Below are 12267 nucleotides of genomic sequence, written 5' to 3'. Positions count from 1 at the left end.
TTAATTTATTTTATATATAGTAGTTAGTATCTGCAAATCCTGGACTCCCAATTTATCCCTCTACCCCTTCCTTTCCCCTCCCTGGTAACCATAACTTTGTTTTCTATATCTGTGAGTCTGGTCTGTTTTGTAAATAAGTTGAATTGTGACATTTTTAAAGACTCCACATATAAGTGATATCATATGGTATTTTTCTTTCTCTGTCTGGCTTACTTCACTTAGAATGATGATCTCCAGGTCCACCCATGTTGCAAAGATGGCATTTATTCTTTTTAATGGCTGAGTAATATTCCATTGTGTATATATGTGTATATACACATATATACATCACAACTTATTTATCTGGTAAGACTGGATCATTCTTTGTTGTGGGCAGTGTCCTGTGCCTTGTAGGATGACCAGTGGTATCTCTGGCCTCACATCCACCTGGAGTAGTGTCTCCAGATATTGCCAGATGTGCTCTGGGGTGTGGTGAGGTGGGGTGAAACTGGTTACAAACATGAGGGGATTTGGGTTCTCTGTCCAACACTCAGAAGGCGCTGATGAATCCCCTGTGAGATGAGGCTAAGGTGCCCACATACACCCAAGTATTCAGGGGGACGATGACCTTAATGTTTGCTCAGAAATTATTGCCGGCAGTGGGGCCAGAACATCTCAAGTTGCTTTACAGATGCATTCAGCGAATTCTTCATGACCTCTTCTGTTTGTGGAGCTTTGCACTAGGCAGAGTCTAGAATGAGTGCCTGGTCAAAGAGGCATGGGGTTAAAGGTTTTCTTCTTTTAGGAAAAAAGGGACATGCTTTCCCAATTATAATTGGTTCTTTTTAAATTTAAGTTTCAAATTAAGGTAAAATACACTTAACATAAAATTTAACATTTTAACCAATTTTAAGTGTACAGTTCTGCGATATTAAGCACACTCACGTTGCTGTGCAATCATCACTATCAGCCATCTCCATAATTTTTTCGTTTTCTTAAACTGAAGTTCTGTCCCCATTAAAAACTAACTCCCCATTTCCCCCTCCCCGCCTCCAGCCCTGCAACCACTATCCTACTTTCCGTCTCTATGGATTTGACTATTCCAGGTGCCTCGTGTAAGTGGAATCATACAACATTTGTCCTTTTGTGTCCGGCTTATTTCACTTAGCATAATGTCCTCAAGGTTCATGTTGTAGCAGGTGCCAGAATGTCCCTCCTTTTAAAGATTGTGTGATATTCCGTTGCGTGGCTAGACCACATTTTATCCATTCATCTGCTGATGGACATTTGGATTGCTTCACCTTTTGGTTATCATGAATAATGGGTGTAATGATTCTTTCGTGGTTGCCTTTTGTTTTTAAGGCACTTCTTTTCTTCAAATTATAAAAGCCTTCATTTTTCTCTGTGTCAGTGTTTGGCTTCCCTAACAGTCTCTCTCCCTCTCTCTCCCTCTCTCTCCCTCTCTCTCTCTCTCTCTCACTCTCTCGCTCTCTCTCGCTCTCCCCTGCTGTTTCCATAATGGATATCCGGCATCAGTGTCTGCTCAAGATCTAATGCCTCCCTCCTTGAGTAATAGCATCTTGTGTTTCCTTGGGGGAAGCACAGGTCTTCCTGCTCATACAATTTGACACCCCCCTCATCATTCAGCCTCCAGCCTTATCCTCCCTATCCCTTCAAAGGCTGGGCATCGACCTAGGGCCAGCCGGTGACACATTCCATCTCCCAGACCATCCTGACTGGTGCGGGGGTGAGCATATCATTCAAGTCAAGCCATTAACATACAATCCTGGGAATTTGTCTGGAGATTTTGGGAACAAGAAGTGCTCCTTCCCTGGGGTTGCTGAGGGGGGGGTACAGACCGAGAGCCACCAGTGACCATCTTCGCCACCACGAGGGGTGAACCCAAAGAGAACGGAGCCGCACAGAGGAAAACAGAGCCAAGAGGGAGGATGAGATTGATGACACCTGTATTAGAAACCCCCCCCCCGCCCATCTAGTTACTCTTGGACCATGTCTGATCTTTCTAGGTCTTCTTCTTTCTTAAGCCAGATGGAGCTGGGGTTCTGCCCCTTGCAAAAAAAAAAACAAGGCACTCTTTTCTTCCACAGCTACTATTTGCTTTTCAGAATCCTGAAGTCTGAGCAAGCAAACATTCCCTTGGTGTTTCAGGACCACGGGCAATTGCTCATGGGAGGGGGCACGGCAACATTTTAGTCATCCCGTGGCACGCCTATCCATCCAGGATAGATGGCTAAGAGATCATCTCTCGTGAACTTTACAGTCAAATCAGGGAGATGTGTCAGGCACATAAATAACTATTATAAAGGCAGAATGTGAGGGCAAAATCCACCTTCAGATGAACTGATTGCCCTGGAGTTTATGGGGGCCGCTATCATGACCTGACCCTGGGCCAACAGACCTCTTGTGTCTACTTTGCCACCGGGCCAGAAATTCTGACAGTAAGAGCAGGTCTTTGCATCCCCAGTCATCCTTTTTGGGAATGCAAGTGCCTAGGTGAGAATTAAGCATCCTGGTTATCCTCCATTGGAAGGGAAAGGGGGCAAGACCAAGTGGGACTCGGCAGCAGCCCAATGTAGAGGGTTCAAAGGACGTGGTGACCTCTGTTTGGAACTACAAGGTCTCGCCCACGGGTGAGCCAGGAATTTCTGGGCTGGGGCAAGAATGGAAGTCAAGTGACACTGGCCTGTAATTGGGGCAGGACCCCAGGAGTCATAGGGTAGGAGTGGGAAGGAATAAAGTCAGAGGTCAAGGACTCAGCCAAGTGTACTGTGCAGTCAGGAGCTGGCCTGTTACATAACAAAACAGGAGCTGCAGGTGTCAGTGTGAGATGAGGAGGTTAAATTAAGACCACAGATCTAAGAACACCTGGATATCCATGGTGAACCCCGGGCACAGTGAATTCTTGCTTTATTTCATTTAGTCCTCCTGACAATGTGAGGCAAATTTTATCACTATTAACCCATTTTACAGATGAGAGAGCTGAGGTCCAGAGAGGGGAAGAGCCTTGTCCAGGACCACACACTCATGAAACATGGAGCTGGAATCCAACCAAGTGCCTTTTTTATTCTGCAAACTTGGTGGAATGTCATCTTACAATCCTTTTTTTTTTTTTAACTCTTTAGGTTTGGCAACTCCCTCTGCAACCTGTTTTATTTCCATAATCATGGTTACACATATACAAGATAGAGTACAGATGAATAGCACTCTTAGAGCCATATTTCTAAATTCTAAATAATTTTATCCTTATGCTCAGGAGAAATACAACCAATTTATTAACCTGAATAATAAAAATTTTATCTTTGATAGACAAATTGCTATCAGGTAAAAAACTTTCTAGTTAAAGATAAGGCATACCTTGTTTTTCAAAGAATTCTCCAGTGTAGGGCCAGGAGCAAATAATTTACTAGAGTCAAAATACTCAGTTCCTTGATAGCTGGTAGGTTTCTTAAATGAGTACTTTTAGACCCAAATATATGCGTGGAAATTTATATTGGGGTTCAAAATCATGGGTTAAAGATATCTAAATAATGTCAGGGAAACTGGCTAGCTTTATTTAAAAAAAAAAGAAAAGGAAAAATCTTTATTCATTCTGTACCTCAAAATAAATTCTAAGTGAGCCAAATGTTAAAATGTAAAAGAGAGGCTATAAGAATACTAAAATAAAACACGGGTGAATATTTTTGTAATCATGAGAGGCTTGTCATGCATACCAGAAACCTATTGTACATAAAAAGTTCTATCAGCCTGAAACAAATAAAATTTGGAACTTCTAAACCAGAAAATAAAAATGATTATCAGAAACAAGACAAATGAAAACCTGGAGAAAAAAATATTGCACACAAATGATGAAGTGTCGCTATTCCTACTAAGAGCTCTTAGAAATTAATGTGAAGAAGTAACCACAGAGAAAAACAGGCAACAGACACAAATGCAGAAATGTAAGTAACAAATTGACAAAAATGTGTGAAAACATAGTCACAGTAACTGAAGAAAGAAGTGTAAGAAAATCAGTGAGATGTCTTTTTTTTTTCACTTATTAACAAATCAGAAGACTGATAATATCCAATGTTGATAAGGGTGTGGTGAAAGAGGCTCTTTTGCACATACTTGATGGAAATATAAACACAAATTTTGACAATATGTACCACAGAGTAAAATACCATATACTCTCACCCGCCAAGTCCTATTTCTAGGAATTTACCCTTTGGAGGTAAACAGATAAGTGTGAAAAGACTTATATATAAGGACTGTGTATAACTGCCACATTATTTACAATAGCAAATTAACACAGAAGACAACATAAATATTAACTATCTGGCCCTTTCAGGAAAAAGTTGCCAGCTTCTGTTCTGTTCCTGAAGATTTTCTCCTGTGTTTTTTACCTAAAAGTTTTATAGTTTTATAATTTAAATTTAAGTCTGTGATCCATTTTGAGTTAATTTTAATATAAGATGTGAGACTTTGGTTATTCCTTTTTGTTGGTCTGTGCATGTTCAATTACTTCAACATAATTTGTTGAAAAGGCTATCTTTCCTCCATCGGATTGCTTTTGCACCTCTGTCAAAATTGTCTATCATTTTCTGTATATTCTATATATTTTGTGTCCTTCTCAGAAAGTTCTTTCCTGTTTCAACAGTAAAAAATAACTATCCCACATTCTCTTATATTTTTTACATCTAAATTTTTGCTCTATCCACAAGCTATTTTCTTGTAAGAAAGCAATAAGGACCTAGTTTTCTCTTTTATTTCCCCAAAAGACTAGCCCATTGTTCACTGTCATTTTTTTTCTCTTTCAGTTTTATTAGGTAGAATTATTACAGTTCGACTGCACATACACATTATATTGCATGTAAATACGTATATACAGTATACTGCACATTTTTTTAGTTTACATCTATGTACTGATCATTGTTTCTAAGAACATCTTATACAACAATTAACTCAAAATGGATACATATATATATCTGAATCACTATGCTGTACACCAGAAACTAATATAACATTGTAAATCAAAAAATAAAAATTAAAAAAAAATTCATCCAAGAGAATACACAGATGCGAAATAAGCCCATGAAAAGAAGGCGAACATTAGGCAGGAGGGAAATGCAAGTTCCAACCGTAATGAGATATCCCTACATCCCTATCAGAATGGCTGAAATTTAAGAAAAACAAAAAAGTGACAACAGCAAATGCTGGCAAGGATGTGGAGGAACTGGGTCATTCACACATGGCTGGTCAGAATGTTTAGTCCATTATCAAAATGGAAAAGCTTGATTGTTTTTTTTAAAGCTACACACGACACACAAAAAAAGTAGTATTAGGTTATAAACCAAAGTATGAAATAAATATCCATGAATCCATACTGATATAAATAAATGGCTGAATAAACAAATAACCGAAGAAGAAACAAATCTCTTGTGTAGAAGAATTCCAAGTAATTTTTGTAGAAACTCTCCCCTCCAGGAGCTGGAGCACAGCTGCCCGGTTCTTAGGTGTGGGCTCGGGAGGGTGACTTCCTTCCAAAGAGGACAGTTTGGAAACGGGGTTAAAAAAGAGTCACTTACAGTGGGGAAAGTAGGTCAACTTCAAGGTCAACATCAACAAGATCCATCATGCTGACAGCATGTACCCTTGACGTGATGTGAGGAAAATAAGTGACACGCGACTTGAATGAACCTCCAAAGAATTACACTGGGTGAGACAAAGTCAATCCCCAAATGTTACATATGGTATGATTCTATCTATAAAACATTCTTGAAATGACAAAATTACAGAAATAGAGAAGATACAGTGGTTGTCAGGGTTGAAGGAGGAGGTGGGGGTTGGGAGGGAGTAGGTGTGGCTATAAAAGGGCACCAGGAGGGACCTTCATTCCTGGTGGGGAGGGACCTGCCCTGTATCTTGGCTGTCAGCACTCTGGGTGTGACATCCTACGGCGCTTGTAAGATGTTATCACTGGGCGAGGAGTCTGTCAAGGGTACCCCGGATCATTCGCTATCTTTTCTTACAACTGCATGTGAATCTGCAATTACCTCAAAATAAAAAGCGTAGTTTTTAAAAAGTAAATATGATTTCATACAAAATACAAAACATCTATAGAGAAACACGCACATACACACAAAGAAAAGACAAAGAGTGAACTAGGAAGATATCTGCCACACATACGACAGACACAGGGCTAATTAATTCCCTGGTTGACAAAGTACTCATACATTAATAAGAAAAGGACAACTCAGTTTTTAATAAGGCAGATATTGATAAAGGAATGGCTAATGAGCGTATAAAAAGTTGCTCAATCTCACTCATTATGGATTAACCTTAATCATGGTTACAGGAGCGCAAATCATAAAGGGTGTTCTTGCAGGGAGGGTAATAGCTCAGTCGTGGAGCGCATGCTTACCACGCATGAGGTTCTGGGTTCAATCCCCAGCACCTCCATTAAAAGAATGAAAAAAAAATCTTTTTTTAACCAACTGAGCATTTTATATATATTTTCTGGGCTGTCAGACATGTGAAAATTGATGCTTTCAAACCCCACTGGTGGAAAATACAGCTTTATTGGAAGAAAACGTGAGCAGCATTTTTCAAAATGTAAAAATGCAAGATCCTCTGATCCAGCAACCTCCTTGCTAAAAATTTACTCTTCAAATAAATGCACAAAAACTTCCCATTACAGGTGTTCAAAGACATCTGTTGCAGGACTGTACATTAAAAACAAAAAACAAGAAATTACTGAAATGGCCATCTAAACCAAGAAATACCACCCAGCTGATAAAAATGACATAAATCCATATGTACTCGTATGGAAAAGCCACTAATTTTTTTTATTAAATGGAAATACAAAATTTTTTTTAGGGGAGGGGGTTATTTATTTATTTAACAGAGGTACTGGGGATTAAACCCACGACCTCGTGCATGTTAAGCATGTGCTCTACCACTGAGCAATACCCTCCCCACGTAAGTGTTTTATTAAGTGAAAAAAGGTAGGTGATGCCAACTAAACATTGGCACTTGCCATCTGCCTCTACAAGGATTGGATCACGCTGGCACTTGCCGTCTACCTTTGCTTGGATTAAATCATGAGCCGCTGCGCCCACTGACCTCCAACGCATCCTGAAAGGCGTTCAGGGTGGGGATCAGGAATGAGGTGCTCTGGGCTCTGGGAAAACCGGCTGAACGGGCCTTCAGATAGGTATTTCCAGGAGATTTTAGGAGCCCAAATTCTTGCATCTCCTCATATCTAGAAAAGCACTAAAATCATTAACGGTGACATCTGCTTCTTGTGACTAGCAGCAGCCTCTGCCTAAATGCGTCCTTGACTGAACATAACCCCCCTTCACTGAAATCACATGTGATACTGAGCTCTCCCTGCCTCTTCGGAGCAGGTTCTCAGAGCTGTCTGAGATGCTGTCTCCTGGGCTGTCGTTCTCATTTTGCCCCAGATAAAGCTTAACCCACAACTCTCACGTTGTGGGATTTTATTTCATCGACAGTAGAGTGTCTAGGGCATGAGCACTTTTGTGTAAATTTTTTAAAGGACGTATTTGTGTATGTGTGTGCTATAGTTGCAAAAAATGTGATTTCCAGTATATCATAAACTTTGTAGTCTTCCGTTAAAACCATCATGTCATTCTTCTAAAGTTTACAGTGGAATGCACGTACCACAACGGCTTTCATATCTACCCAACATCTAACTTAAAAGTATACAAGCAAGCTCATCTTAAGCAGTTGGAAATTTCCCATGGCTTCTGTTACTCCTTGAACTTGTATTTTCATTCCGCATAACCTCCCACACCAGATTCTTTTAAGCTCAAGGTTTTTTTTTTTTAGTTACTTACTCTACCATACCTCTCCCAAACAAATTATATATATTATTACACATAGCATATATATTTTATGTGTCTGTGAGTATATCTAGAGACAGAAAGAGAGACACAGCAACAGAGTCACAGAGAGAATAATAAAAAGAAATTAATAATTGTATAACTTCTCTGTGCCCACTGGCTCTAAATGTTAATTTTATTCCCTTCTGAATTATCATTACAATTATTATTAGTAGACAATTGACCCATATAACCCAATGATACTACAAACGTGGCTAACTAATTAGTAAACATAAAAAATAAAATTTTATTGGAAATGCATCTTTTAATGAGATGGATAGAGCTGGTTTTACTGATTTAGTCAGTGAGTTCATATACCCAAGGATGACTATCGCTTATTTCTGCAAAATAAGGTTTTAGCATGAATTCAGTTTCCATCTTTCATTTTTATCGACGTAGGCATGGAGAAAAACCTTTCACAAAACAGAAGGAGACGGTAAGAGATTTTCTACAGCAATGCTACATACTTCTTTGAACACTTTTTGAGTTAGACATCATAAAAAAATTTTTTTAAAGTCTACTGCTTTCAAAAAGGAATTCAGCACTCTGACAATGCTACCATACCCCCCTTCAATTTTGTTGAAAGCAAAGAATCCTTCAAATCTACAAAAGGATTTAATATTCGGTCGTTATCACTTATCCACTTTCTCAATGCCCGCACCAGTATTTCTAAGTGTCCCCCCACCCCAGGTTTTCACTCCCAGAGGAAAACAGCAGTAAAGACCTGGGATGAGGGAGAAAATGATGTTCTTCCAAGAAGCGGGAAGAGGGCCACGTAGAAAAGGAACAGATTGCAAGGGGTGAGGATCTGGAAATGGAGTCGCTTAAACAGTGTTTCTCAATCTTTTTTTCATTATTTCCTCTCTCTCGAGACTTTCCAGTCATTTTTTTTTCTTTCTTATCATTGCTCCATTAAGTTTTAATACACAGATATACTCCATATGGCTCTTTGGAAGGGCTGCAAATCATCCTCTAAGAACCAAATTTAGCCCCACCTGCATTGGGAATGGATGCCTTAAAAGCATCCTTGTGACCCCCTGGGACTTCTTCATCACTCCCCATCGCTCCAGCCTCTCCTCAACCATCCCACACTCTCTTACAGCCAGGAACTCTCTTCCTTCCCCCTCCCACCACCCCCACTCCAGGTCCCACTCACCTGGCACATCCTCAGGTCTCAGCTTCCACATCTCTCTCCCCCAAGCCCCTCCCATTGCACCCTCCTGGACTTGTCACCAAATCCTGAAATGACCGTGCTTTTTATTGGGGACCACTGATGGCTGGTGCTCTGTGAGTGTATGTGCTGTGTCCACTGTTAAATCTCTACCCCTAGCACACAGCTTCACACAAAGTAAGCATTAATGAAGGAACCAATCAACCAATAATTTGCCTTCTTCCCCCTAAACCAGCACCCTCACCTGTATCTGTTAGCTACTAAGGGGTAACAAACTGTCCCCAAACATAATGGCATAAAACAAGAACCATGCATTTAACTCACGGTTCTGCAGGGCAGCTGAGCAGTTCTTCTGGTCTGGGCTGGCTTGGCTGATCTCATCTGGGCTCCCTTGTATATCCGTGGTCAGCTGGTGAGTTGCCTGCGGCCCGGGTCTACGGAGGGCTTCATCTGGACGGCTCATCTCAGCTCCACGTGATCTGCTCATCCAACAGACCAACCCTGGGCTTACTCACATCGTGGTCACCACATGGTTCCCAAGAACAGCAAGAGAAGGTGAACTTCAACGCACAAGGACCTGTCAAGCTGCTCCCCTCTTGTTTTGTTATCGGCCCATTGGCCAAAGCAAATCATGTGGCCACTCCTGTCTAAAATTCTTTGTGGCCATTCTTTGCCATCTGCCACACGTCAACACCAGCACCAAGTGAAGGAGACCCTTCGTGACCCACTTTTCCAGTGGGGTTGCCTGGTTTCCTGTGATGTTCCTTTGAGCATGATTTCCCATTCCCTGCTTCCCACTCCTCAAGGACCACCTCCTCATCAATCCACTTCCTTAATGGGTCTCCCTCATCCCCTTCTCTCTCCTGTGCCCTTGGGAAGCCATGATCCACCCTGAGGTCTCCGACCTCCCAGCACTCAAACTCATCCGTAAACAATGGGTGAGTAAAACCAGAATAATAGGTCTTAGCTGAGTTCTCAGAGCTCTCCCAGGTCATTTCATTACTCACTTAATCGCTGAGTTTAGCAGGTTCTGTCTGCAGACAGTGTAAGGTGATTTCTCCGACACTGAGTTTAGTGAGATCGTGGATCTTGTTCCCTGACTATCTGCCTTCCCCTCCAGGGGTTCAACACGTCTGGCCTTGAGAAGTGCCTCACTTAAACAGTACCTGCATGACTGCAAGAACTGTTACTTGGAGGCTTTTTTTCCCCTCTTCTGCTGATCTTCAAGTTGACAAACATTAACCAAGAGCCCAACGTGTGTTATGAACCATGTTCATAACCTACTGGGGTGTCCATCATTGATGGCAGTAGCTGATTCCCCCACCTCTGAATCCCAAGGACGTTTTCCTAGAGTAGCTATAAACCGAACATGTGGATAAAAGTAGGATTGCATCATCTTTCACATGATGACGATCTTGAGTCACTTGGAGTCACTTGAGGTACTTGAGTCGCTTGAGCAATGTAATTATTTTAATTTATTTGTTCATTTGCTTCACTGACCCTCAGCACCTGCTACACAGAAGGTGCTTGATAAGTACTTCTGGAATGAATTAAAAGGATGACAAGTTCAGGCAAGGACCATAAAGGCAAAAAACAGGATGCCGAGTTACAACCACAGGGGAAGTTTACACAGGGGAACGGGGAGGGGATGTTTAATCTAAGCTTTAAGGGCTAAGGCTGCGTTAGGAAAGGAAACAGCAGGTGCAAAGGTCAGCAGAAGCAGAGTGCTACAATGTGATTTCTTTTATGTTACAAATCCTATTTATCTTATGTAAAGGTTATAGGACTTAAGCTATGTTAAGCTATGCAAAGTAGTTCAAAATGGAGTCGCAGTGGCCAATGTAAACTTACATATTAATTGTTTTGAAACATCTGCTGTACGACTGCCAGTGTCTTAGGGGGATAAACTAAAATGTTACTTCAGAGAAGAAATTTGATGGGCAACACAACTGGCAGAGCCAAGACGCCCTTCCCCAGGGTAACTGTTACTCCTTGGAAAGACACCACTGAGCCAAGTGACTTGAAGGCTCTTTGGTGGAGGACTTGACTCCATGCTGCTGGGAGCCATTCTAGATGGATGCTGCCGGAGGCCCTGTGGGAGCAGGTCACTTCCCACTCACACCTGCCAAGACGTGGTGCTGAATCTGCCGAATGGGAGACAGCTGCTCGTGCTGAGATGCCTCCTTCTGGGATTTCTCCTTGGAGTGGTTTGTTATTCCTCCTCTACTTTGACTAACCTGTGTTGTGTGCAATAAATCAAGTGACTCGTGAATTGCGTACTGGCTGTTTCGTACATCTCCAACCCCGTGGTCCTCACCTGCCCTTGCGACAGTTTGGTAGGTTGAAGAAAAGAAGGCAGGCAGAGCTAAGAGCGTCACGGGAGGGAGGAGAGTGGCACAATGAGGTGGGAGAGGCGAGGAGGGGCCGGAACACGCAGGGTCTTGGCTTCTTGTTGGCCACAGGAGGGAGCTGATTTCACACCAAGAGGAAGAGGGCTATTAAGGAGGGTTTTTAAGGAGGGGTGTGGGATGCCCCATTTTATATTGGCAGCAGCTACCTCGGAATGAGGCTCTGCTTCTGGTACAAGCTTTCCTTTTCCTGTGAAGACTCAGCCCCTCCTCCTGGATGGCTCTTACGAGCGTTTTGATCTGGACCAGTCAGTCAGTTTGACCTCCAGGTCTTTGCCAAAGGTTCTGACCTCAAACTCACTGCCATGGAATCTTGTATAAACTGTCCAGCTTTCAGGAACAATACAGGCACATCAGTTCTGCAGGCCTTTCATTTTCCTCAGATCTTCTAAATTCTACTCCTCTAGGAACTCCAGCATCCCAGGACTGTATCATTAGACTGTGCTGGCTTGGCCGCATGCAATTGCACTCGGGCAGGTTGCAGCAAGGGGACTTGGAGCAGCAGCTACAAGCCGGGACCCCAAGCATTCTCAGAGATCCCACCAAGGACGCCCAGGGGAAGCCTCCTGGGTCTCTGTGCAAGGAGGATTGTGCTTCTCTTGAGCGTGAGGCTGGCTGATTTTATGGAAACTGAATCCAACTTCAATCCTTGTGAGGACTTTGCAGGAGTCAAATTTGTAGCCCACTTCTAAGACTTGTATGAGACAATAAAATACATACACCTGTGGGCCTTTTTTTAAAAAGAATTCACGTTCCAGCTCCCCAAAGCATTTATTTTTGCTTTTCATGTTGACTTAGTTTTACT

The sequence above is a fragment of the Vicugna pacos genome, chromosome 18 (genome assembly GCF_048564905.1).
Source record: "Vicugna pacos chromosome 18, VicPac4, whole genome shotgun sequence".
NCBI lineage: Eukaryota > Metazoa > Chordata > Mammalia > Artiodactyla > Camelidae > Vicugna > Vicugna pacos.
The sequence above is the reverse complement of the archived record's forward strand: the minus strand, read 5'-3'. Positions refer to the sequence as shown.